This window comes from Camelus bactrianus, chromosome 23 (genome assembly GCF_048773025.1).
Source record: "Camelus bactrianus isolate YW-2024 breed Bactrian camel chromosome 23, ASM4877302v1, whole genome shotgun sequence".
NCBI classification, from domain to species: Eukaryota; Metazoa; Chordata; class Mammalia; order Artiodactyla; family Camelidae; genus Camelus; species Camelus bactrianus.
Genome location: NC_133561.1, coordinates 15940551 through 15967838, shown reverse-complemented (window position 1 = coordinate 15967838; position 27288 = coordinate 15940551). Strand labels below are relative to the sequence as shown.

At 44.6% G+C, this 27288-nt stretch overlaps 2 long non-coding RNA genes across 5 annotated transcripts in view; both read right to left on the bottom strand.

The window, feature by feature from the left end:
* The window catches only part of LOC105083941 (uncharacterized), a 103374-nt gene that overhangs the window by 47542 nt on the left and 28544 nt on the right, over positions 1–27288 (bottom strand). The window contains exon 1 of one of the 4 annotated variants that reach the window (XR_006721435.2): positions 3448–3665. The exons of 2 other annotated variants lie outside the window; for them this stretch is intronic. This is a non-coding gene — a long non-coding RNA (uncharacterized LOC105083941). Of the gene's footprint in view, positions 1–3447; positions 3666–27288 lie in introns of those variants that run through there. One more of the 4 variants, XR_836652.3, reaches the window with a different exon arrangement.
* The window catches only part of LOC123613994 (uncharacterized), a 30850-nt gene continuing 11364 nt past the window's right edge, over positions 7803–27288 (bottom strand). Inside the window, exons 2-3 of the long non-coding RNA XR_006721437.2 lie at positions 9146–9231; positions 7803–7921 (exon numbers count right to left, since the gene is read on the bottom strand). This is a non-coding gene — a long non-coding RNA (uncharacterized LOC123613994). The remainder of the gene's footprint in view (positions 7922–9145; positions 9232–27288) is intronic.

The following is a 27288-nucleotide window of genomic DNA, read 5'->3' as shown; positions in this document are numbered from 1 at the left end:
TAGTCTTCCTGCTTTTGCTGGAACAAACTTCATCACAAGACAGAGGATTCACTCTTCCAATTCTGCAAGGTGTATTGTTACCCAGCTCTCAGCGATGAAAGTCAGAAAGGACTGCTTTTATCAGACAGATTTCTCTTTTTTTTTCTACTTCTAGACGGACTGACTTTGAGAGAAGCTTTTCTCTTTCTCATAAAAGCTCACTGAGAACTTTAAGGAGTAGGCAACACACTCCACAGCCTGAAAAGTTCTACCAAGTACTTTAAAGATTCAGTCTCAGATGGCACATGCTCTGAGTCCCCAAAGAGAATGGGCAACAATTTAACTAGCTGCTTTGTCAGAGCATAACGAAGACTGCTCACTTATCAGCCAGGGATAGGAGGATCCTCCCTAACCTTCCATCCTACCTTAGATGGCACATTTTAAAGTCTATCGCTTGTACCTCCTCACTGCTCGGTACTAGCAAGTATCTAGCAGGAATCATTCACAATTCAAAACAGCCTACGTAAGAAAAGAAAAGGAAAAGGAAAATAAAGGAAAGAAAAGAGGAGAAAAGAGAAGAGAAAGAGTGGGGGGCAGATTTATTCCGTCATGTAACTGAATAGTCCCTGTATAAATCTGTCATAGCTGCATACGGGGGGGGGACTCAAGCAATTTCATTTGGACCAAGTTTCTCACCATCTTTCCATTCTACTTTCCTCTGTTAGTTTCATTCATGCATTCAGGCAGGCAGGTAAAATAGCCACCAACAATTCGAGTTAGCATGCTATCAGACCCCCAGGGTAAGGAGAATGTGTCTTTTCCTAAAAGTTCAAACAGAAGTCCTGGAATTGAGCCTCACTGGCCTGCCTCAAATCACATTCCTTCCCCTGGAACTTTGGAGAAGTGTCCCTTCCCCCTCCCTCCACACCCAAAGGAAAACCAGTGTGCATCGCTGAAGGAGGCACAGGGAATGTGGCACAGGTGAAAACAAAAGATGTTCTCAACAGTCATTTACCAACTGGAAGCATCTTAACTTGTGGCAAACACTGTGACTTGTCTACCCAATGGCCGTTTCCCCTACCCCTTCTTCCTGACTGATGGAATCTCAATTTGTTTGCTTGGCAAACATGCCCAGTTTCAGGCCATGAATCATACACAACTGGTTTAAACTAAGATTAATAAACACATTTCCCTTTTCCAGATTATTTTATGAATAAAATTCATAATAAGCTCTGTTCAATAAGATAGGGAAAAAACCTGCTGGGAGGTGTGGCTCTGGGAAAGATTTTCCTCTCTGAAAGGAAGAAAGGTTCATGCAGACAGCTCACAAGTCCTGGCCACCCCTGAGTTCCTGTCTCTGGATATAGTTACATGGAGCTGCTGCAGCCCTCTTGTGACCATGGGGGTAAGACCAAGAGAATAAGCAGAGATGCCAACTTAGAACCCTGGCGTCATAGAACTACTCACCCAGCTCTAGAGGTACCACATCCAGCCTGCTTGTTAGGAAAACTTACAGCTGTACAATCCTATTCCACGACTGTTCCCCACAAACACTTGTAAACCTCTCATCATGCAGCAGCCGCAGGGAATGCCGCAAGCAGGCATTCAGTCTACTATCCATTGTTGATTAAAACTAGCTGTATTATTGCCAACCCACAGTATACAGAGGACCAAGAAAGGAACATGAGCCACAGATGCTCTTCCTGCCCCAGACTCTATCACTCTTTCCCTTTCCCTTGAATTAGGCTGAACCTTATGAAATTGATGATATTCAGTGCTTTCTGATCTACAAAAAGGGCACCTCGTATGGTTCAACCTAACAGAATCTTTTAACCAGCAGGGATGCCTTTTACACTCTTTTAAAAGAGTGTAATGCTCTATGTTGATGAGCATAGAAGCAGAGAAACGGTTCCCTTCATTTCCTAGCCATGGTGAATCTTTGAGCAACATTTTGTAAAAATAATAATAGTAAACGGTCTAGACGAGATGCCACAAAGGTGCAGCTGTTGCCAAGTCACCCTGGGGAGAAAGCTCCCCAGATTCAAAGATTTTTAAATGTGGTATCTGATCTTGGAAAGCTCTTAAAGAGGACAGACTAATAAGTAAATTATATTAAAGTGGGATAAGAACCAGGAACAAGGCACACAGAAAGTGGGTACCTCTGGGAGCAGAGAGAAAAAGCTTCTCAGGGGAAGCCAGCCTGAGCTAAGTCTGGGAGAATGGTCTGAAAGACTGTGCTTCGCAATAGCTCTTAACTGTCACCATGCATGAGAACCAGCTGGGAAAGGGTCAAAGCCTGAGCCCATTCCAGGCCAACTAAATAAGGACCTTTGAAGGTAAAGCCCAGACACAGGTGTTTTCTAAAGCTCCCAGGTGATTCTAATGTGCAGCCGGGGTTTAGATCCACTATTCTTGGAGGTAGAGTGACGAGCAAGTGATACCTCCTTGCTGCTGACATTCTCAGGTTAGCATGGCAGCAACACAATTAAAATGAGACAAACAAAACTGTAGTTCACATTCACTGCAATGAACTAGCACAGCAGAAGCAAATGACTGCTTCACAGCCCCAAAATAGGTATTTACATCAACAAGACCAAGACACAAGAACTTTTCAGCAATGGATGGTTTATGGGGGTGGGGGGATATGGCTGAAATTAAAAGGTTCCGGAAAAACTTGAACCCCTTAGTCTGGAGGAAATGCTTTAAAGGATTAAATATACATTCGACTTAACCCTGATCTCAACTTTAAATCAAGACAGTATAGCACAGGGGAAAGAATCAGAAGTCCCAGCCTATTCATATACACCCTAAGTCCCACATTCTCTACCCCAGTGAGGAAAATTATACTCAAATGCAACCAAATCAAACGCCTAGAGTTTGAAAGAAGGAAAATAGGGGAAGGAATGAAGTGAAGGACATTTAAGTACAATAAGCAGTTAAATTTCTTTAATTTAAAAAAAATAGATTTTGCATGTAACCCAGCATACTCCTCTTTCTATTTTGTATCATGTACCTTTACAAAAATAGAATTTGCCAGCCGGGATCAGCTGGTGGATTATGTTGTTGGAAATCACGGTTCCTGCAGCGAGGGCCCAAGGCCTCCAGTGCCAAAAGAAGAACGAGAAGGTTCGATGGGGGTGAACCGGGCGGGCTGCAGGAAGAGCCAGCTCCTCCCTGACCCCTCGTGAGGGGCTCCTTCCCAGGCAGGGCGTCGGTCAGCCAGCCCCCATATAAAGGTGCTAATGGTCTCCTATCATTCCTTGGCTCTCTTTAAAGTACAGCTTTAATATTTACACCCTGATCTCCAATCTGTACCTGCCTCAAAGGACTACATCCAGTGAAAAAGACCTGTCATCGGAGTGTTAACTTGATTGCTTTACTTGTTAGCGAGAATTCCTGGTTATTAAGCACCTGTTTCCCCCATCTTAAATCCCGCACTAGGTCTCCGTTTTTTGTCATAAACCTTACCTTCCTGAGTGTACCACAGGCACTCAAGGCGCCGGAGGCCTGGCAGGTTCACGGATTCAGGCAGACCGAAGAACACTCGGGACCCGTAGGTATCTCCTACAAGCCTTTAGCGGAGCACACAGTCTTCAACGGGGGCAGCAACAGAAAAGCCCCGCTCACCTTATACAGCAAGGCGGACCCAGCCAGGATCTCGCCCTCTACAGGAACCACGTGGGCTAACCATTGCGCTTGCGCAGCACGTCATCGTTACATAACACTCCATGGGTACTGCGCACGCGGGATAATACTGCTGAGTCACTGGCCACAGACATCCTGCGAGGGAGCCTGATTGACTCCACTTTCTCTGCACTGGGGTATGTCGTCTGCCCCACAGTGTTCTTTTTGCAGGACAAAGGTAAAGAGAGGCCCTCTTCCTATCAGAGAATAATGATGACCACAAATGACATAAACTCAGAATCAAAGGTCTTGAATAAAAACATTAATCTCATGTGGTCCTGATTAATTGCAGTGGTCTCCTGCCGTAAGAGGTACAGTGATGGGTAGGGAAAATTTAATAATAATATAACAGCAGTAGAACAGTTGTCATCATTGTCATAATCAGTAATAACACTGATAACTAATAATAAGGCTGCTTTGCTTTCCTCACATAAACTGCAGTCAACTGAGTAATCAGCTTTAGCAAATGGGTACATCCTGCCAGTTTTGAAGGGTTTCACTGAAGTGAGGAACATCGGAACGTGGTTAATGGTATGTTACATGCATTATAGGTATAAAGGCCCCTGGGCGCATCCCTGGTATCTCTAGATCCGGAGTCAGCGAGTCTTAACAATAATAATCATAGTAATAACTGCCATTATTAAGTGCTTACTATATTCAAATGCTGAACTAAACTGTTTCAAACCTTATTTTCCTTTGCAAAACAACCCAAGGAGGTAGGTATTATCATTAACTCCTTTTAGAAAGGGTGAAACTGAGGCCGAAGGGGCTAAAGTAACTTACCAAGGTGATGCATGTTGGATTTGGTGACGTTGAGGGATTCAGCCCAAATGGGCCACGTCTGAACTCGAGAGAAATCCATGTAGAAAGCCAAGAGAGGACTGAATTTGGAATCCGAAGGCTTGCTTCTGGCCCTGCCCAGGTCGTCTTGTGTCTCCAAACTTCAGTTTCCCCGTGGTAAAATGAGGCGAGTCCTCCTTCCCTGCCTGTGTCACAGATAACTGCAGCGACTGAATGAAAAGAAGGGCTTCCAGGGCAGGTACCAAGTCGGTCTTGCGTCCCCAGCGTTTTGCACTCATTAAATGTTTATGGAAGTTATAATGCACCCAAAAGTGCTGAGAAAGCTGCAGAGCATCCTGAAGTACAAACATGTGCGATTCACGCAGCACTACCACGGGTGGCCACCACGGGTGAGGCTGCAGCCTTGCGACGGCTCGTGGATTCATGTCCAAGATGCAGACACCTCAGGCCTCCAGCCATTACAAAAGAACGCCCTCTGCAGCCTACAAACTACAGCAGGGAACCATGATCATGCTGACTCCCTAGAGGACGGTGCCAGATCTAGTCTGTATGCCTCAGCCCCCTCCAAACGGACCCATCGACTCCAGGGCCCAGCGGTGTCATAACATCTTCACTGGGTTGTCAGTAATGACATCCCTGTGTTTCTCCTCAGATTGCTCAGGAATAGAAAAACAAGAACATATTTCTCCTCAGAGAGAAATGCCCTAGAAGCTGAGGTACCAAATGCCTATCCACGGAGGTACTTCCACCCCAGTGAAGCTGCGATAAGCCCAGCCCCAGCCTGACAAATACACCCTGTGTAGTCTGGGGTGGTGGGACAGCTCAGCTACATACATCCCCAGCCTGTCATTTCTGCACGTTCACAGGCTAATGCCCTGAGAACAAGGCTCCCTCTGAGGTCTGTTCAGCACCACCCCACTCTCCACAGCAACTCAGATCTGCAGGGTCCATGGGGGCCACCTGCACCCCACCAGCCTCCATCAGGTCAGGGGAGCTGAGAGGATCCAGGTGGGGAAACACAAGAGACTGAGACAAACGCACAAAAACCAAATAGATCCCATAGCCAGGACACTCATATTTGCCCACCACAACACGCAGGATGCCCCAGCTCCAGGATCCAGCGAAATTCTGCCCCACCCTACTCTAAAATAGCTCCTCACTTCCCCGCCCCTGAAACAGAAGCTGGGATGGGGAAGTGGGTGGAGCCCTCCAGCTTTATACCTATGTCTCCTACAACACCCCTGGGGGGCCCAGGAAGGCCTCAAAGGAAAGAGGGTGTCACCGTAGTGCTGCCTGGGGACAGATCACCTAGCAGGGATGATGCAATGACGGCAGAGGGTAAGAAACTGTACTGCAGTTTTCAGGCTGCCCCAGCTGTTCAGCGCTGTTCTGTCCAGCAGGTGCCAAACTGCCCATCAGCTCCTGCCACACAGACCCATGCCAGGGCCCAGGTGCCTGAAGAAGTCTGTGGAAACCTCCCCCAGGAGGGCCAGACCCCACTGTCTTGGGTGTGCAGAGGGTTTGCACAGCCTCAACCCAAAAGGCCGAAAGCCCATGACTCATCACAGCAGCACTTTTGCTTTGAGATCTAAGAATCTGCCAGCTGTGGCGTTGAGTTGGGCTCTGAAAATACCAGGATGAACAGGACGCCACACCCACCCTCAAAGTTCACGGTCTTCTGGAAAAACCACAGATGGGGCCAAATGGCTGGGTTTGTCGCTGAATATGAACTGAGGCTATACTGTGAAGGGCTTTCTGAGCCAACCACAGTGCTTGGATTACATGTCAACACTTGTGATCTCTAGCTTTTGTGGGTTGCAAAAGATGATCCAGGGAGTGAAGGGAGAAAATATTAACTTTTCCATATGTTTATTTTTATATAATTAAGACAAAAATAAGATTTATTAATATTCACTACAAGCCACGATTTTCATGCCTTCATTCGGTCCACTCGTCAGTGATGATCACACGTCCTCAAGGGTCTCAAGGGCTCCTGGGGACACGTGGACCATGGTTGACAGTGACAGCTTCGTTTCTGTGTTCTCTTTCAGCACAGTGAGACCCACTCTAGATGACTCTAGGTAAGTGGAATTACAGAGTGAATCTAGTTTTTAACTAAACTAACCATCCCAAAAAGGGGCAAGAGACTTAACGTTTTTCTCTAAAAAGAAAACATGGGTGGAACCCATGAAAAAAGTGAACACCAAGAAAAAGGTAACCCTGCCAACCTGTGAGTCAGCCACATTACAAGGGAAAACCAGTGAAATAGCAACAGATCTCACAAGTCAGCTGGAAAGTTTTTAAATTACCCAGAAGACGATCTGAAGTGTCACTTTGTGTTTACTGTTGGTAACGAGGAACCGAATCTTAAGCATAAATGGTGCCTGAGACATGAGTGAATGACAGTAATGAAACCATCACAATTAACAGAACATTCTAACATACTGTCTGCATTATCTTTAATATGTCTTTTTTGAATTTTTATGCATAATACATTGGTACTGTAAGGCACATATCAAATTACAAGTAAATGAGCACACGTCTGCTGGGAGTGCATACTCAACATGTTGCCCTGCCAGCAGTGGGTGTTTTGAAAACGTGCTGGAAGCCACAACTTTAAAACATGCAACCCAGAGCTAGCGTAGACCCCCAGCCAGACCCCCCTGTACCTCCCGAGGACTTCCTTGACTCTCATGCTCAGCAGGAAGGAAAACTCAACAGAAGGAAAACTATTAATAAGGGACGCTAGGCACTGGCATCATCACAACTTTGTCTAAGACCATCCCAAAACAGAAGACCTACCAGTTTAACCAACTTCTTTCTACCACAGCCATGTGCCAGAGGGGAAACAGACCCAGCTAGGTCGAGCTCTGTACTCACAGAGGTTTGGGGCAATTCACATCAATTCCACACATGCAAAATAAAGGAGGTGTATTAGGTGCCTTAATTTTAATGTTAATTCTTTACCTTAATATGTAGATGAGGAATATTCATTTTCCACTTATGGTAGTGATTTTCTTTTAAAATCAATTAACATAAGTTTAATATGAGTGGATGTTAAAATACTAAGCAAATAATTTAAATGCAGTGCAGATTCATATGTCAAAAACTGGAGAGATGGGATATAAATGACTGCAGATTAGGAAACACTGGACTAGATAACCTCCATCCAGTGCCCAGGTCTGAAACTCTGATTATTCTTCTCTCATACAGATAAGCTCAAGTACTGTAAAGCTCTTATAGCAAATAATAGGACTTAGACAAGTGTGTTTCAGTTCTGGTTTTGCCCCACGTCTTAGTCCATTCAGGCTGCTATAACAAAAATACCACAGACTGGGTGGCTTAAACAGCAAACATTTATTTCTCACAGTTCTGGAGGCCAGGAAGTCCAAGATCAAAGTGCCGGCAGATCCAGTGTCTGGTGAGGGCTTCCAGGTTCTTCCGGCCACGTCCTCACCTGGTGGAAGGGGTTGGAGCCTCTTTTATGTGGGCACTAAACCCATTGGTGAGGGGTCCACCCTCATGACCTAATCACCTCCCAAAGGCTCCATCTCCTAACACCATCACATTGGAGGTTACAGTTCAACATATAAATTTGGGGGGAACACAAGCATTTAGACACAAGGACTCTAGCTCTTGATTTAAGATGAACAAATGAAAATCAAAAGATGAGGAATGACTTGGCTCTTTGTGGCGACAACTTCTTCGGCTTGGAGGCAGGGCCCCTGATCTCTGAGCCCAAGCCCCTCACGGGACTCTCCAGGGAATTACTACTATCTCTGGGCAGCTTTTTGTTTCTTTTTCCAGAAAGGGAATGGTTTGTCTGTTCTTTTAATAAAGAACACTCTCTGCTGTTCTGCTGCAGAATCTATTATAGAAAGAACTGACCAAATCCCAGGAAAGAGCAAGCAAACTAATAAAAACGTGAGCTGGAGGCCCTGTCGCTCATCCAGGCTCCATTTCCCAGCAGAACTGTGCGAGTTTGGCGCCCCCTGCTGTCCCCTTTCTGCCTGTGTCTGTGTCCTGTGTTCTCTTGTGTCCTGTGTCCTGTTTCCCATGTTCTGCCAGAGACAGGCATCCCAACCACGGGGGGGGGGGGGGGGGGGGTGCACTGCAAAATAAGCACTAACCATGGAATGAGGGCACAGTCTTGCAAAAATGCATCTGAAACATCAACCATGTAAAATCCATGACTGTTATGAAAATCAAGTGCAGAGAGACGGCTCTGCATCTCCCCCTCCCTCACCACTACAGTGCATTGCTGTGCGATTTCAGAGGCTAGCAGGACCTGGTGAGCGCCCCCAGCTAGACTGTCCCAGTGTCATCTGGGTGGACTGAGAACACAGTCGTGCCAGCCCCTGTATGCCTCTGCACTGAGGCTGGAAGCAAGGCTAGGGCATTCCAATCATTTCTTCAAGAAACAATAAGCTTCTACACCAAGCTAGCAGGCACTATAAATAACAGAAAGGGTATTTAATACAGGCTAGGGGTAGGGGCCTGCTCTCAAAGGTTTTTCATCTAGGGGGGAAGAAAGGGATAAAAACGTAAGTGGCTAAATAATATCAGTCACCATTTACTGCCAGCCACTTTACCATTATCCCCCATGTTATCAATGCTGTGACCTAATCGTTGCCAGGTTACAGATGCAGGAACTGGGGCTCAAAAAGGCCAAAGGACATACCTCAGAAGTGGCAGAGGCAGGTCTCTAACCCTGGTCCACCAGACTCCAAACTCCATGCTCTGCACGCACATCCTCTATGGCTGGTCCTGTCATATACAGGGGGAAAACTTCAGCCACCCACGCTGGTGCGCACAGGCACACGCTCAGGGACAGGGACGGCGCATAGCCATAGCAGTGTGACCTCAGGGGGTTAGAGGAAGGTAAACGGGTGGGATGGGGAAAATACAAATGTTTTATTTCTTCTCTTTTAAAAACAAACAAGGTTTAAAACCCACATAACAACTGGTGTGTCGTTATATAAATATATTTCTAAATGCTAATAAAAATTTGTTAATTATAAAAAATGTTGATTCTTGTTCACTTAGCTGGTGGGTTCATTGTATCTGTATAAGCTCCATATTTGTAAAGAGTTGTCCCAAGTAATAGTTTTAAAGACAAAGGAAAGAAACTGGAAGGGATAAGCATCCTCCAAAGATCTGAACACGAAATCATAAAAACCAGTTTACCCACTTAGCAATCACGTCTGAGCTTGGCTGTGAAACCACAGGTTCAGTCCTCGTGGAGAAAATGCAGCTATTTACACAGCCGCTTTCACTGGGGACCTCTGAGCACTTCACAAACACGAATTAATTGCACCTCCTGTCACGTCCTAAAAGATGGAGGAGTACTTTACAGATTGTTAAAGAGAGTCTGGGGAGAAGGCAGTGTCTCGTCTACCAGCACATCATGAGTTGCACACTGAATTGAGGCTAGAGATCTAGAAACCTGGTGAGCAGCCCGCTGGCCTCACCACAGCTGTGAAGGTGTCACTGATAAAGATGAAGAGGCTACAGCATCAGCTGCTCCCTCTCTTTCCCTGAGAGAGTGTAATGCACCGCGTCTTTAAGGAACAGCCCTTACGGAGAGGTCAGCCTCCCTTTCTTCATATTAAATACACTTCATCTGAAAATATCCTTCCATACATAAATAGAGATCTTTTTCAGGGACAACCCAAACCACATCCTCTGGCTTTTATTTTACATGTCGAGCCAGGCTTTTTTAAGCTCTGGGCCTATGTGAGGATGAGACAGCTCACCTTCTCCATCCTGGTTTCCCCTTCTCTCAGCAGACAGGGTGGGGCAGGAACAGGGAAACCCATGGCATCAGGCCTCCAATGCCAGGGGAGGCCCAGTCCTAGTCCCAGCAGAGCAAGTACAGAGACCACTGGCTCCAGAATCCCCTTAGGAGCCAGAGGAAATGTCTCTGTTGTTTCTGGAACCCATCTCCTCTTATGGGTTCCTCTTACCTGTCTACCTGATTCCCACAGCAAGGGACTGGCCAGGACACTAACAAGGTTCTGGTCCTTGTCATCTCAATTGCCTCAATTCTTTTTTTTTAAATTTTTTATTGGAGTATAGTTGATTTACAATACTAGTTTCAGGTGTACAGCAAAGTGATTCAGTTATACATACACATACATATATTTTTTTGTTTAGGATTCCTTTCCACTATATGTTATTACAAGAAATTGAACATAATCCCCTGTGTTATACTGTAGGTCCTCATCATTTATCTATTTTATATATAGTAATATATGTCTGTTAATCCCCACCCCCTAATTTACCCTTCCCTGCCCTTTCCCCATTGGTAACCAAAGTTTCTTGTCATCTCAATTGTCTCAATTCTTAGCCTCGGGTTAGGCCCCGGTGGCTCCAGGATGCTAACTGCAATCGTTCTAAAACACAAATCTGACCATGTGGGGCCCCCACTGAAAACGCGAGGCCTCCCCAGCAGCGGAGGGGGAACCCTAGTCCTTTGCACGTGGCGCGCAGTATCTGCACCATTGAGCCCTCCAGCCTCGCCTGCCTCTGCTTCCCCTTCCCAGAAGCAGAGCCCCCACGGAGAAATTCCTCATGGAACATCCACAGATGCCCCAGGTCAGTCAAGAGAGAAGAGTCCAGGGCTCAGTGATCAAGTTTAAGCCAGGCAGGATGAAGCAGGCAGGCCAGAAGCAAAGCCAACGAAGTCCCCAACTGTGGATGCTACCACCTTCTCAAGTCTCCTTCTGCGGGCAGGTGGTCAGGGCTTCCAGGGTTTGCCCCTGGAAGACACTGGCACAGTCTACTGAAGGTCTGAGGGTGCAACAGGGCCTCAGGACGCTCCTCAGGCCCGGACGTCGCCCCGCAGGCTCAGGCACCGCCACAACTCCAGCACTGAGACTCCTGGGCGAGGGAAGCACAGAGCGGCCCAGAGCCTGAGCATCTGCCTGGTCGTCTGCACACCTCACACTCACAGCTTTGGATTCACCTTGTGGCCAAGAGGGAGGTGTGGAGGCTCTCCCCTGGGGGAGTAACATGAGCAGATGGAGGTTTGCAGAAAGACCACTCTGGCAGCTGTTTGGGGCCAGGGAGATGATGACTGGAGTCTAGGGGGAGATGACAAGAGCCTAAACTGGGACAGGGGAGCAGGAGGCAGAGAGAAGGGTCATCCATACACAATTGGCCCTGGGTCTCCAGGGCGGGGTGATGATAGGTGGGGAGAAATGTGGAGCCAGAACAGGCAGAGGAAACCGAGAGGATACTCAGGCCAATAAACCAGCAGAGATGGGGGGGTCTGACTTACCATAATGTTTGCCCAGCAGTGGACGCTAAGGACTACCCTTCTCTTTTAATATCTGACAAATTTTACCTCCAGTTTTGGCTCAGATGTCTAGTTCTACTACTAAACTGTAAGTTACTTTATGATAAAAAAAATCTTATTTTATTTATCCTTAAACCCCCAGGGTCTAACACTGTACCTCACATATAATCAATGCTTAATAAATGAGGTCAATAAGGTCTCATTGCAGACAAGAATATATAGAGGTATAAAATTAGTGGGAGAAGCCGGAAAGTAGAGTGAAGCCATGTTTTAGGACGTTGAATTAAAGGGATCTTTGCGTACTGATACTTTATGTAATGGGGAATCACTGAAGTTTTATGAGAAGGAGAGTAATTTGATCAGAGCCATGCTCAGGAAAACTAAACTAGCCAAGCTGTGTTTAATAGATTAGAGCAAGGAGGGACTGGAAGTGAGATCAGTCAGAGAGCTAGAGCAGTATTTCATCATAAAGAACTCCTGTTGAGAGTGTCACTAATGGTCCATGGCCCCATTCTACAGAGTACAAGCGAAGTCACTGACCATTAAATTGAAAATCACATCTCAGGAATTCCAATTAAGACAGACACCAATACAGTATAAAACCTTATTGTGCTAGTTCGAATATTTGCCTTTGCTGGGAAAGCCTGCTCCTTCAGATGCCAAAAGCATTTACAGCTCTCCTAAGTCTGAGCCCGTGCCACCTCGGGAGTTTGAAGAGGTTCACATCTGGCTTTAATGACCACTGTCTAAAGAGAAACATAGCTAGAGAATTGGAAAGGAAGGAAAAGCTTGTGTTTGAGGGTAAAGGGGGAAAGATATGTTTTAGCTCAAACCCTCTAGCTTCTATTTTATAAAACTCTCCATCGCCAAATGCATTTCAGGCCTGGAGTCTCACAGTGCTTACATATAACATAAAATAGGGGTGAAAACTGAAATGCCTCTCATTCGTTACTCAGGTATGGCAGATGGCCCACTCCTGATACTCAGGGAAACGGACTTTGCTTTTAGAGAGAAAAGCCTATAAAACAATGAAGAGTTGTCCAGGATGTGCAGAAATGCTTAATCCCTCGTGCACAGGCATCAAACGTGTACGTGGAATATAAACAGCATTCCTGGTCCATCAGGGACCAGGCCTTGTTTCTCTTCATATCTCTACAGTGCACACGCGTAGCAAACACCTCTATATGTGAATGTGTATGTAACTAGTTGAAGGAGACATCTCTACTCAAGGTATACATTTAAATTGATCTCTCGCACTGGTAAGCCTATGAGGTTTTTGCAGTTGAGCATGAATCTAACTGGAAACAAGAGCCAAGACATCTGCTTCTTGCAGACACTGTCAGTAAAAAAGTAGGGACAGCGGTGAGTTTTGGGGTTTAGACTGTTCTTCTCAAAGACTTTTGGTTTAGCAATGGGCGCAAGTTGACAAATCAGGCTGCAGTACCTAACACCATGGAGATATATACCAGAGAAACATCAAATATATATGTACCTTTGACAAACACTTACACAGAATTTATTATATGCCAGGCACTATTTTAATCACTTTAAAAATATTGATTCACTTACTTCAATGCTCATAGTAAACCCAGAAGACAGACAGTATTCTTATCCTCACTTACTGAAGAGGAAACTGAGGCACAGAGAGGATACTTAGCCTAACCGGGGTCACGGTGCTATTAAGCAACAGAGTCAAAATCTGAACCCAATCTATACGGACCCGAATTCTGTGTCTTATCACTAACACCTGGCCTCATACATGCCTCTTTTCTGGGTTGCTACAACCATTCTTTACTTGATTTATTCTGTCTGGACTGAAACACTCGGTATGTTTTGAGAATTGGTGCATCCCTTGTTTGATGAATAAGAGTATTTCTCATGTAGATATTGAACTTGTTGAGAATTAAAATGTGATCATCTTTCTCCCTAGACCAATGCTGGACTTAGTCTGATTGCTAAAGACGTGTAAAATTCCAGTATAGAAAAGGGTCTAATGGAAAAACAACTACTTCCATTTCCCAAGGATGCTGCTGGACTTGGTGACTTGCTGCTCCCCTTCTGGTCTCACATCGTTCCCCTAAAAGGGCTAAATCGGGTTTCATTTCAAGGAAGGCCTTGGAAGTAGGGCCGAGGCAAACCCCATTCTCATTCATCCTCCCCCTCACAAATGGCCCCCCTCCCCCAGGAGTAGCAGGCAGACTCAATCTCGGTCCACCGAGGAGCAGCAGCAGAGACCATGACCCATGACCACCAGCAGATCCTTTGCTGCTGGGGCCAGGAGGAGGGAGGAGGGTGTTATGGAGCAGAGCCCTGACGCCTGGCAGAGCAGAGGCCAAGCCTGAAGGGAGAAGGAGCAAAGACAGTAAAGACAGAATGTGCTCGCTTCAGAACTTTGCCCTGAGTGTTTCACATTCCACTGTTCTTGGACAAAGACGAGCGACTCTGTGTGGAGTGAGTGCCTGTGTGTGCAGTCAATGGGAATTCGGCCCCCGTCCCGGTGACTCACATGGACACCACTTCACTGCTGGGCTTTTGGTTGTGTTTAACACGCAGCTGCCTTTGTCACAAAGGAATTTCATTCCCAAGAGCTTTGCTAGTCCCAGAAGATTCATTCCCAAAAGATCATTACAGGTCAAAACTCGATGAACCAAGATTCTTAAAAATAAGGGAACTTCCCTTAGATCTTGGGCACCAAAAGCTTTCTGACTGGGGGACGGGAGAGAGAGTGTATTTTCAAAGTGACAAACAAGATTAAGCCTAATGTAAGCCAATCATTTCAAAAGAAATAACCAAATTTTTAGTGCAATAGGTCACAGGGATCAAAGTACTCCTTTCAGGTAAAGTTTTGATTTCTTCAAAGTACTTTGCACCTGCAGACTTTTTGTAATGAATTGACAGTTCAACTTTGTTGAACACCAAAAGTTTGTATGGTGTTAGTATAACCAGTAAATGAAATTAAAGTTCAGGATTTGTTCTGCAAAGACAATGTGACTGAAAGGCACAAACAATGAAAATAAAATAAAACAAGGCCTTAGAGTCAAACAGACCTGAGCTCAATTCCCAGCCCTACCAGTTGTGTAATCTAGGTCAACTTAATCTCTTTGAGCCCTAGTTCTCTTGTTGGTAAAGTGGAGATAATTACACCCGCCTCAGGGATTTGATCTTCCTGTGAAAGTTAAATGAGATAAACTGTAAAAAGTGCCCAACACCCTGCTACATACATGGTAGGTGTTTCTCTTCCCTGTAAAAATGCAGAAAAGCAGTACGCCATCATTGTGAAGTAACTTGAATCTGCAAATTTACAAACAAGTCAACCAAAATGGGGGGAAAAATGTATTCAAGGTATTTATTGATTACCCAACACGTGTACACCACAATGAGTGGTATGTGAGAAAACAGAAGACATGCCCTCTTTCAAGAGCTTACACTCAAGACAGGGAGGCAAAATGTTCCCATTAGGCACTTAGCAACAGAATAGTCATGACCAACCTCAAATGAGCCCTTACCAAGTGAGCATCATGCTGACCACTTCAGGAATTCGGTGTCATCTGATCCTCTAAACAACCCGATGAAGTAGTCACTGTTAGTCCCCATTTTCCAGATAAGCAAACTGAGGCTTAGCAAGATTCAGTTACTTACTCAAGCCAGAGAGCTCTGTATGGGCTTCCACAGATATTGACATCAACACAACTAAGTCTTGGGAGAACTGAGAGGTAGATGAAGATGGAGTTAGGCTAGTGATACAAGACTTTTGGAGGAGTTGAGTTGGGCCCCAGAGGAAAATGGGTTTTGGACTGGCAGAGGGAAGGAGAGAGGAAGCAGAGTGAGTAAATCACAGGAAAATCCTCCCACTGAAGGCCCCAAAGGACCACAGGAAGAAAGGGGAACCTTTCTTAGGGGGTAAGGAAACTAGGAAGGGAATTCCTTTACAAAATAGTGCTTGGAACCCAGCTGATCTGACATATAAGAATGATGTCCCTTATTTTTAAAGAACGCACCAGGATTTACAAAATGCTTACACAAAGTTCTCCTATTTGATGACAAGTGGTAACATTTACTGAGCTACTTAGAATAAACTAGGCACTGTACTAAGCTCATTCCAGCCTCAACACGACCCTGTGAGGTAGGAGCTATTACAGTGCTTCCCAGATGAGAAAACAGATGCCAAGTCCAGCTAACGTGCAGCAACAGCAGGGTCTGAACGCAGATCTGACTCTGGAAGGTATCATTCAACCAGAGTCCTCAGAACAACCTCTTTCGTAAGCAGGGCAAGTATCATTTTCGTTTTTCAAATGAAGAAAGTGAGTCTCAAAGAGAGCAAGTAACTTGAGTGAGTTCGCTCCATTAGAACCAGACCAGGTTTTGTGGCACCTACTCCTGGACACCCGCTTCCCGACCCCACGGGCCGCCCCGTCCCCTTCCTCCTTCCCGTGACCGGATCCCGATGGAGTGTGAACCCGGCCTCCTCTTGGAGAAGGCCCGTTTGCCTCCCTGGGACTGAGGGGTCTCCGGGCTCCCCGCGCCCCGCCCTCCTGGGGCCGGTTGCCACAGCGGCTGCCAGGGCCGCGTGTTTGTGCCTCTGGGCTGGGCCTGTTATTTCGCAGGAGCTGGCACTCCCGCCGCGGCCTCTGCCAGAGGGCTGGGTCGGTTTTCCTGTCTATCTCCTCTGCAACAGCTGTGTTTTCAATAGGGAGCGTCTCCTGCTCGCCTCTCCTCGTGGGAGGACGGCACTCCAACTCCACTTATGAAATACCAGGCTCCCGTGTGTGCGGCCCTGGCAGGGTTGTGCGAGGACAAGATTAGGAGGTGGACCCGCCCCTGTGCGGTGGATGGGCACCGAGGCGCCAGGCTGGGGCCTGAGCTGGACAACCTCGGGCACAGGCCTCCCTGGGCCGCTGCCTGCGCTGCTTTGGGGACTGGGAGGCCTCGGCTGTCAATTTCGGCGCGAGGAGGCCCTGGGGGGCTGCGGGCAGCATCGCCTTCCCACTGCGGGGGACCCCGGGGCTTTGCCCGTGCAGGAGCCTGAGACGCCAAAAGGAAGGAAATGAAAAGGGGGAGCGAGACAGAGACGAAAGGGATGAAGAAAATCAAGAAAGGAAAAAGACAGAGCGAAATTAAGGACCAAAAGACTAACACAGGAGAAGGAGGCTGCTAAATGTGCTGCTGGTCCTGACTTTCAAACACGTGTGAGGCCCATGTCTCACACTCTGCTTAACAAACAGGAATTGTAATTATACCAAATTAAGTTTTACACAAAATTTAGTACATTGTGGACTAAACAGCGTACTGGTTTTTAATACAAAATAAAGACCAACCTTTTTCATAGGTGGTCAAAATAAGGACCTCCTCCCAAAAGGGTCGTGACTTTACCCTTGCAGAAGTCTCCCAGGCTTCCCAGCCTGGGAACCCGCCCCACCAAGCTGTGTGCTTGAGGACAGGGGTTCCTCCTCCTTCCCCTGGAATTGGCTCCTACCTTCCTTTCCTTCCCGTCTCTCCTTCCCCAGCCCTTATCCCTCCACCTTAGCATCCCCACCCTCCGCCCCCCTCTACCTGTCAAACACATTTTTATCATCCATCTCACCCTTCCTGCCACCTTTTCTGTCTCTCTGGCTCTGTTCTTTGCCATTCATATAGTTTTTAAATCCACCACTTCCTTTCAGTGGTTAGAGAAGGAATAAAAGCCTTATGTTTGCCAGCGTTTAAACTGCTTTTGAAAACACCCAGTGATAAAGACTATGAACAGGGGACAGTCTTTTTCAACTGGTTGTTTATGTGGAACTTAGCAGGGAAGATAGGCAGAGGTGCTCAGTCATTACTAGACTCGATCCATCTGGCCCACATCCCGGCCCTCCCCAAACTCTTCTTGGTGGAACAGCAATCCACCTCTCCAGGGCTGGTGAGTTCAAGGTCGCCTCCACCTGGGCAAAGGCTTTCCCCTCTGCTTCCCCAAGTTGGGAGTCTCTGGAAGCAGGCAGAGTGGGCCTGGCTGTGAAGGAAGGAGTGAGCCTCCAGCCTTTCAACTCCCACTGTGCTGCTGCCACCATTCAGGAGCCCTGGGTGTTCTTCTTTTTTTTCTTTTTTTGGGGGGAAGGGGGTGGTAATTAGGATTACTTATTTATTTATTTAACACAGGTACTGGAGATGGAACCCAGGACCTCGTGCATGCTAGGCCTGCACTCCACCACTGAGCTTCACCTCCCCTCCATGCCCTGGACATCTGCTCTGACGGATGCCCCTCCTCTGCTCCCTCCGCCTTCTCCACATGGTATTTCTACAAGGAGGGCCCTCCAGTGACCAGCTGTGTCCTCACAGAGCATTTCTGGCCACAGTCTCACCGCTTATTTCATCTTAGCAGATACTCACTTGGGCCTCAAATTTCCATTTCGCTGCACCAGTAAAATGGCTTGATTCCCTCAGTTTGTGAGGACTCCTAGGAGACAAGGGCCTCGCTCAGGGAGCCGCACTCAGCAGCACTTCTGGACTCTGCCCACGAGTGGTGTCCTGAAGGAAGACCCTTTTCGGCAAACCCTCCCCAACAAGACCCAGAGTTGTCGCCACTCGCCTGCCCCCCGCCCCACATTCCTGACACCGTCCGTCCAGTTGCTCGGGAAGACTGGAGCTCCTCTGCCATCTAGTCTGCCTCCTCCACTCAGTGTCACCTTAGCAGGGACTCATCCTCCAGGGAAGTGTCTCTTCACAACTTTCTCTATGAACATGATAAACGCCTGAGAAAATGAACTCTGGAGTAGGAAACATCTAGGTTCAAGTCTCTATGCTGCTGTCTGCTGACTGTGTTGTCAAGACTAAATGAGACTTAAATAAAAGGATGTGGGAAGCGTTCTTAACAAAGTGCCTTCACCCAGAAAGCTCTCAGTAATGATATTATTGTTATGACCGTTCAATGCTACGATGAACAAAGTATGACTCCACCTACCTCAAGGGTCTTTCTGGCCAATGGAGGAGTTAGACAAATGAACAATTGGATAGAATGCTGTAAAACAGTAAGATACATGTATAGATATATCTGATCCTGGTTTCTGCTAATATTTGGCCTTCGACTCCTATTCCTGACATAGAGCTCCTAAAACCCTTGGAATTTCTTGAGTGACAGGAGTGGCTAACACAGAGCTCCTAAATCTCTTGGAATTTCCTAAAAGCATCTTTTGTTTTAATGAGGTGAATCTTGATGGATTCCGGGATGGGGTTTGGTCACCAAAAAGCCATGATTAGAAGCCTGGAACTTTCAGCCCCACCCTCATTCTCTGGGGAGGGGAAAAGGGCAGGAAAATGATCATGCCTACATGATGAAGCCTCCACAAAAATCCCTAAAGTACAGAGTTCTGAGAGCGTCCAGGCTGGGGGACAGATCCATGTGCCAGAGGGTGGTGCACCCCAAATCCACAGGGACAGAAGTTCCTATGCTCAGGACTGTCCTGGACTTCACCCTATGTACCTATTCATCTGGCTGTTCATCTGTGTCCTTTACTACATCCTTTACAATAAACTGGTAAATGCAAGTAAGAGTTTTCTTGAATTCTGTGAGCCATTTTAGCAAATTATCAAACCTAAGGAGGGGGTCATGGGAACCCTGATTTATAGCCAATTGGTCAGAAGTACAAGTGACAGTCTGGGACTTACAATTAACATCTGAAGCGGGACAGTCTTGTGGGACTGAGCCCTTAATTTGTGGGATCTGACATAGTGTCAGAACTGAATTGAACTGTAGAACACCCTGCTGATGTCAGAATGGGTTGGTGTGGGGAAAAAAACACACGTCTGGTGTCAGAGGTAGTGAATGTGAGAGGACAGGTAAATATAGCACATTTTTCCAAGAAAAATGCAAAGCAGCATCAATAAATGCAATTATACATGAGATGGAAGCATGGTGTGCCCTGGGAAGGAAGGGGGATAGAAGGATTAATCTTACCAGGAGAACAGAAGAGACATAACAGTAAGAGGTAGCATTTAAGCAAGGCTTTTAAGTATATGTAGGACTATGATCAGTGGAAACAAATGGTACATTCCAGGAAGCAGCGGGGGGTGTGTTGGGGGGATGGAAATGTGAAGGTGCAGGGTATATGGAGTGAACTACACTGGATGCTTCCTTAGGTTCTAGCCCCCTGCCTTCTTCCCGACAGTCCTAATGTTCATTTAGGTGTCCATTCAGTTCTGCGGGAAATTTTTGATATAAAGAGGAAGCTTGTTGCAGCACATCCCACTGGCCACAGGGGTTGGTGCAGGGGTAAACAGATGACATAAACAAATTTAATCAGATTGAAGACGGGTGAGGAATGCTGGGGCAAAGAGTCTGTCTTTCTTTAGAGACATGAAAAAAGAAGCACAAAGCCCAAGAGTTGCTCACAATTATCTTGGGGCCATGAGAATCAGATAGAAAGAAATTGAGTCCTTGGGGAAATTGTTGAGCTGCTGGATCAAGCCGTGCCTGAAGCTCACACTAATACTGGACTTTTTTTTTATCCTGGAGCACATAAATCCCTGTATTATATAAGCAATTTGAGCTAAGCTTCTCGTTTCTTAGCTTCTCAGTTCCTGATGTTCAAGAAATGACCTGAAATCATGTCTAGCAGGAATTTTGTGGTTCCATAGAGGGATGTAAAAGACATCAAAACTTGAAAGGTATTAGAGGATTAAATCATGAGAAGCTTTCCTCGCCCCGTGGTAAGGTACTGGACTTTATGTAGTCAGTGGGAAACCCACTGAGGATTGTTGAAAAGGGGAGGTGACACGACAGACTCTGTTTTAGGAAATTAACTCTGATGGTCAGATGAATGATAGACTGCAGGGAAGAGAGATTAGAAGGAAGAAAATGTGATTAGTAATGAGTCTGGGAGAAGAACATTTTATCACGTATCCCCAGATGTCAACATAGCCGGGAGTGGGGAGGGGTAAGCAAGCAAAGATACTGACATGGCAAGCTCCCTTATCAGTCCCAAAGGGCTCTCCTTTGCCCTGAAGAGCATACAGCTTACAGCTGAGAGTCCAAATCCTAATATTGCAGTGCCACAGACGGCTATCCGGTTGTCTGAGAAGTTTCAAATAACAGGAACTTTTTTAAATGTTAAAACTTAAAGTTAATTTTCACTTGCTTAAATGTTTACACTAAAAATATTTTTAAAGGATGGGGGAAAGAGTATACCCTAAAACAACAAGCTGTAACAAAGTGTCTCCACTCTCGAAAGTTTGTGAATCACTGATCTACAGCATGGTGCTCCCAGCTCCTCTTTCTGATGGGCGCATTCATCACAGCGTGAGTTCCCAGGCCCCTCGGCAGCAGCTGCCAGTGGGCTAGAGCCTTCTAGAGCGTGAGCACAGTAAGGGGGCTCCATCCCTTATATCCATGAGGAAATGCAAATCTCTCCTAGAGCAATGTAAGCATCTTCATTTTCTCATACTGTACCCAGAGAGCCCCCCTCCCGGCGCTGCCCCACCGTTCCAGCGCTGCCCTGGGGCGATAAGGCCAGGGCAGTGACGGTTCCACACCCCCACGTCTTGCCCCCTGCCTCACAGTTTCCTCCCCTGTCCTGCACTAGCGCTTGACAACCTGGCTGTTCCCATCCTGACTCATTCTCCAGTCTTTCCCACAGGCAGGCTGCCACCTGCATTCCAAACCGACTGTTTAATTTACATAATTCCAATAGCTTTCATTGCCAGCTTCCTGTTTTTGTAAACTCCTGTACAATTTTTTCGTTTCATAAGGAACAAGAGCCTCGGCTCACCATCAAGCCTTACCAACCTAGTCCCTCTGCATCAAAGGGGACAGGGAAGCTCCTATTCCATGGTTTCCCTTCTTGTTTTAGAAACAGAAGCTTAAACAACACCCGGTGGTTTCCGATCCAGAGAGTTTCATGCAAGTTTTTGACTTCACTGGTTACTGGCTTCCTGTTAACAGAAAGAAGTTTCAAGCTGAGTCAGAGAGGAGAGCCAGGCCCAGCCGTGATTCATTACAGTTACTAATGACACCCCTGCCACCACCACCAGCCACCATCAACACTGCTTCTGCTGAGGCCGCTGTGGCCTCCATGTTAGCCTAACCCTAGGAGAGCAAGAAACTAAAGCTGTTTTCTTGATTTTCTCTTCCAGATGGTGTAGCAGTAGCAGCAGTCAGCACAGGCCGAGCAAGACTGGCCTTGGGATGAGGAGATCAAATGGGCCCTGAATCAGGGTGATTTCAGGGATGCCCAGGAAGGCACCACTGCTTCAGAATAACTTCCCACTTCCCCCACCCTTTCTTTCCAAGGCACCTGATGATTCCTCCCTCTGAGCTTTTTGGTCTTCCTTTGAGATACAAATATGGCTTAAACAGGCCACTCACACCCTAATATGATTAATGTGATGAGCTCACTCTGGAAAACACTCATCACTTGAGAAATGCAAATAGAAGAGCCTGGCGAATGATAACCCAAAAGACAACCAGGCCAGGAAAGTGACACACATGTCAACTACTTCTCAGTGTTGCCCAGGACCAGGCGTGGCTGCAGGGTCAGCAGCTGGGAAACCACTCAGCCTTTTGCCATGACTCTGCTTTGGGGATTTCTCCTGATTCCCAGATGCTCTCAAAAAGCCTCAGCAAAAAGCAATCCACAGAGCAATTCGTGCTTTATAAATGCACGAATAAAAGAAGGGGGCTCCAAACCATGTCATAACCATGACGATAAAGAAATTTTCCAGGTCTTCCAGCCAAGCCTATCACATGGGTTGTACTGTCTCACCCCCTAGGAAACAGAGCTTCTCCTGATTCTGGAGGATGAGAGGGAGGGTGGCTCCACAAGTAAATCTGACCCAGGTTTTCTGACTCAGAGTATCATAATCCATCACAGTATAATTGGTTAAGTCCTAGATTTATTACAAATCAAGAAATAATTCACACAACGTAAAATTCACCATTTTGAAGTGTACACTTCAGTGGGTTTTGGTAGATTCACTACCATCTCATTCTATGTGCCAGCACCTGAATGAGTAAATCACCCCCAAATTACAATCTTTTGACTAGAACAGAAAAACAAAGCACTTATGAATCACTCTGCAACTCATCTGGACACCTGGTTGAGAAACTAAATAAGGAGTTGATTGCTTTCCTGGAAAAAGAGATATGCTGGTTTTCTAGCCCATGTTGATACACTACCACTCCTTGCTAACAAAGGGGATAATCTGGCTTCTTTTCAACCTCTTTGTGGTTCTGTCTCACTTGACACAATAGCTGTGTTCCTGAAAACCTGCATGCATTTTGTGTCTTGTAATCAGTACCGTACTTGGAAGGCTCTAAGGCAGCTTCCTATTTAAAGGAATTCTACATTGAGCAAATATCAAAACTATGGCTACCAAGACTTTGTGGCAACGTGAAAAATGTTTATGACTCCATGTTAAGAGGAAACTGTCATAATCAAAATTGTGTGTACACTGTGATTAAACTTTTTAAATAACATAGATGTACGTATGATAAAACTCTGAAATAAAATTTACCAAAAATGATACGAGTTACATTAGGGAGATGGAATATGGGTTAATTATTTCTCATTCTACTTTCCAAACTTTCTGGAATGATGTTTTTAAAACTAAACATACAGAGTAAAAGAATTCTGTGCTAAATCTTATTTAAAGAGTTGAACAATTATTCAGTTGTGCTATCAGTCTGGGTCTTTCCACGATGAACTTAAGTTCAGGCAAATCTGTATTGCCAAAGGTTTTAAGCCCATTGATATTTCCCATTAAAATAAATTTTAAATTTAACAGTTAGAACAACCCTAAAGTCAATCAAAATTCAGAGGTGGAGAAGAAAATTACTGGTAAACTAGATAAGGACTATTTCACTGCGTACGGCTCCTTAAGCAGTTTCTGTGCACTGGACAGGCTAGAACAGGACTCTCTCTCACCTTTGTGCTTTGTTCTATACAGGGAACTGTCTGCTCTCCCTTCTGCCCCTCCCCAGATGTTTACTTTTCATTATTTTTGCTGACAGCAATCATACCCTCTTCCTTGAGCCTTTGGGGAAGACTGAAACCACACTCAGAGAAGCATCCCAGTTCTCTGCTCCCACTCACAAAATACATGCATAAGTGCGTGTGCGCGCGCACACACACACACACACACACACTTAATGTCAAACCTCAGGTAGATTTCCTAAGGACAATTTTGTAACAGCCAAAACATGGTTTGTAAGCTCCCTTTATGCTCTGCAAATATAAAATTTCTGCATGTCTATTACACAAGTCACCTACCCAACAACCTCTTTATTACCCACCATATCAAGTTTATATACACAAACTAACCAAATAACTTTCAACAAACTGATTCCTTTAAACAAAATAAATAAATAGAAGAAAGATTTCATTACTAGGCTTAAAATGCCCTTATCAACTGGTGACAGATAAAACACATTATATGGACTGAATTAAGGGCCCAGGGGTTAATGCCCTCACTATCCAGGGAAATCATTGACTAAATCCTTATTAATTGATTAGATGGCTCACTCTCCTCCATTCTGATACTGTTGGACATTATAATGAACTAGCCGAAGTTATTCAGTCTTGTCATAAACACATGGTGTCTGCCTTTCCTTTATACTTGCCTAAAGGCCTCTGCTACAAACTCAGAAATAAAATTGAAACTTTTGGAAGTAACCTCAAAAAGAGACGCAATAAAAACAGTAGCAGGCACTCCTAACTACTGACATTACAGTGAACAGACTCATGAGCCCAGGCTTCCCAGGTGGAGCTGACATTTCTAAGACACACGTCCAGTCTGTACCAAGGACCTCTAGGACTCTTAGCTCAGAAATGGATGATTTTGTTTAAGTAGACTGCTTAGCCCAAGATTGGCAAAATAAAAAATTAATTTCTGGGAATAAGTGAACTGATTTAATTGTGGTTAATATTCTATTTTGAGTAGGTATATGAGGAAAAATCCTTTTCTTTCTCCTTTATCTCTAACCATCAGTTTAGCAGGACATACTTTCATAAATGGAATGAAACATTCTTTAAGTGGTACATTATTCCAATATTGCTCCTTAGAATTCAGGGGGGAAAAAAACGCTTCTTTTGAAAACTCTTAGTATATATTTTCAACTAGGAAATTGAAGAAAAAACTTGAAAATATTGATTCGGTAAAATGTATTAATAGACTTCATCTATTTTATCTATAAATTACCCAAAACAATAGTAACAATGATTAAATATTATTCAAAAGGCTTCCACTAAGTTCCTTTACTTTTTTGTGATCATGCAGTTATTTACTTGGGTAAAAATCTATCTTCTTTCCTATAAGACTGAACTGGATAAATCAAATAAGACACGAACCTCATTTAATTAAATGTGACAAGCTGCTACTAGGCCCAAGGACTGTGCTTTTCTAGGCTGAAGGGAAATGCGTACAAAAACAATATGTTGGTAAACATTTAATAACTGGCTCCCAAAGGAAGAAGAAGCACTGCTTGGTAGTATTTGCCAATGTCTGTGGTATAAATACTTACATCATGGCCAATTCGTTTTTAATTGAAGTACAGTCTGTATATAACGTTGTGTTAACTTCTGGTGCACAGCATAGTGATTCAGTTATACATATATATAAATTCCTTTTCATATTATTTTCATTATAGGTTATTACAAGATATTGAATATAGTTCCCAGTGCTATACAGTAGGATCTTGTTGTTTACTTATTTTATATATAGTAGTTAGTATCTGCAGCAAATCTCAAACTCCCAATTTATCCCTTCCCACCTCCCTTCCCTCCTGGTAATCATAAGTTTGTTTTCTATGTCTGAGAGTCTGTTTCTGTTTTGTAAATAAGTTCCTTTGTGGTTTTTTTTTTTTTAGATTCCAGATATAAGCGATATCATATGGTATTTTTGTTTCTGTTTCTGGCTTACTTCACTTAGAATGACAATCTCCAGGTCCATCCATGTTGCTGCAAATGGCATTATTTTATTCTTTTTTATAGCTGAGTAGTATTCCATTGTATAAATATACCACATCTTCTTTATCCAGTCATCTGTCGATAGACTGTTTCCATGTCGTGGCTATTGTAAATAGTGCTACTATGAATGTTGGGGTGCATGTGTCTTTTCAAATTACAGTTTTCTCCAGATATATGCCCAGAAGTGGGATTGCTAGATCATATGGTAAGTCTATTTTTAGTTTTTTGAGGAATCTCCATACTGTTTTCCATAATGGCTGCACCAAATTACATTCCCACCAGCAGTGTAGGAGGGTTCCCTTTTCTCCACAGCCTCTCCAGCACTTATCATCTGTGGATTTTTTAATGATGGTCATTCTGACTGGTGTAAGGTGATACTTCATTGTAGTTTTGACTTGCATTTCTCTAATAATTAGTGTTATTGAGCACCTTCTCATGTGCCTTTTGGCCATTTGCACCATCATGGCCAATTTTAACATGACATCACTGAACTTGGAGGTGGAAAGAGACATTCAATAACACATCAGTCTATAGTCTTTCCACCACAAAGATACAATAGATACTAATAATCTCAAGAGCATACATTTTTTAAAAAAGTCATACAATAATTATGAAGTAATGGGTATTGAGTAGTTATTATTACTGATTTAAACATAATTTATTTAATTGTAAGTTATAAAATTTAATTTCCAATAATTTAATTAATTAATTAATAATTAAATAATTAACAAGCAGCTTACAAAATTGCCATAAATTGAACAATGAGCTCTCATGAGCCCGTGTGAGCCAGTTCCAGTATACTGCTCCCAGGAAACTGTCCTAGAACTTATTCCACGGCTTAAAGAATATCAATCAGCTTTCTAAGTAATAAAAGTTTTCTAGCAGGTCAGGAATTTCACAAACTTGAGTGTCTCAGACAGAGAGAGACAGGCTACAGCAGGTAAACCTCAAAGAAGCAAACTGGAAGGTCCTTGTTTCTTAGCTCAGTAGATGAACTGATAAAGGCAATAAAATAATTCTGATACCAAAAAAAAAAAAAAAAGCAAATAACGACTGTAGAGTATTTACAAGTTAGTTCTTAAACCAGAACTGTTCTGGTTTTATCAACATATAACAAGGATGTCTCTACATATTAACATCTCTTATATACTATATAAATATTTATTTGTTAAATAAAACAAATCAAATGCATTTTGCTGAATCAGAAAATCACCAAATAATTTATGATGTCAAATCTGCATGTTAGAATGGGCCTTGACCACAAAGAATCCCAGAGACAAAACACACATACACCTACGGACACACACACACACACACAAAAACGTGATGATCACTCCGTATAATTCTAGCCCTCAAAATATAAAACCTTGAGTTTTTCCTGTAGGTTACTGCCTCCCTAACAAAATGTCCCTAACCCTAATTTTTGTAATGTTGATGTCTGAAGATATGTCTCAATCTTTGTAAATATTAAAATCATGCAAGAGAACTGTTTTTCCACCATAAACAGACTGACAGTAAACTCAGTTAATTTGGTGGGTTTTTTTCCTTTCAACACCTGCTGCATTTTTTACTTGATAAGCCTGTCTTTCTAAA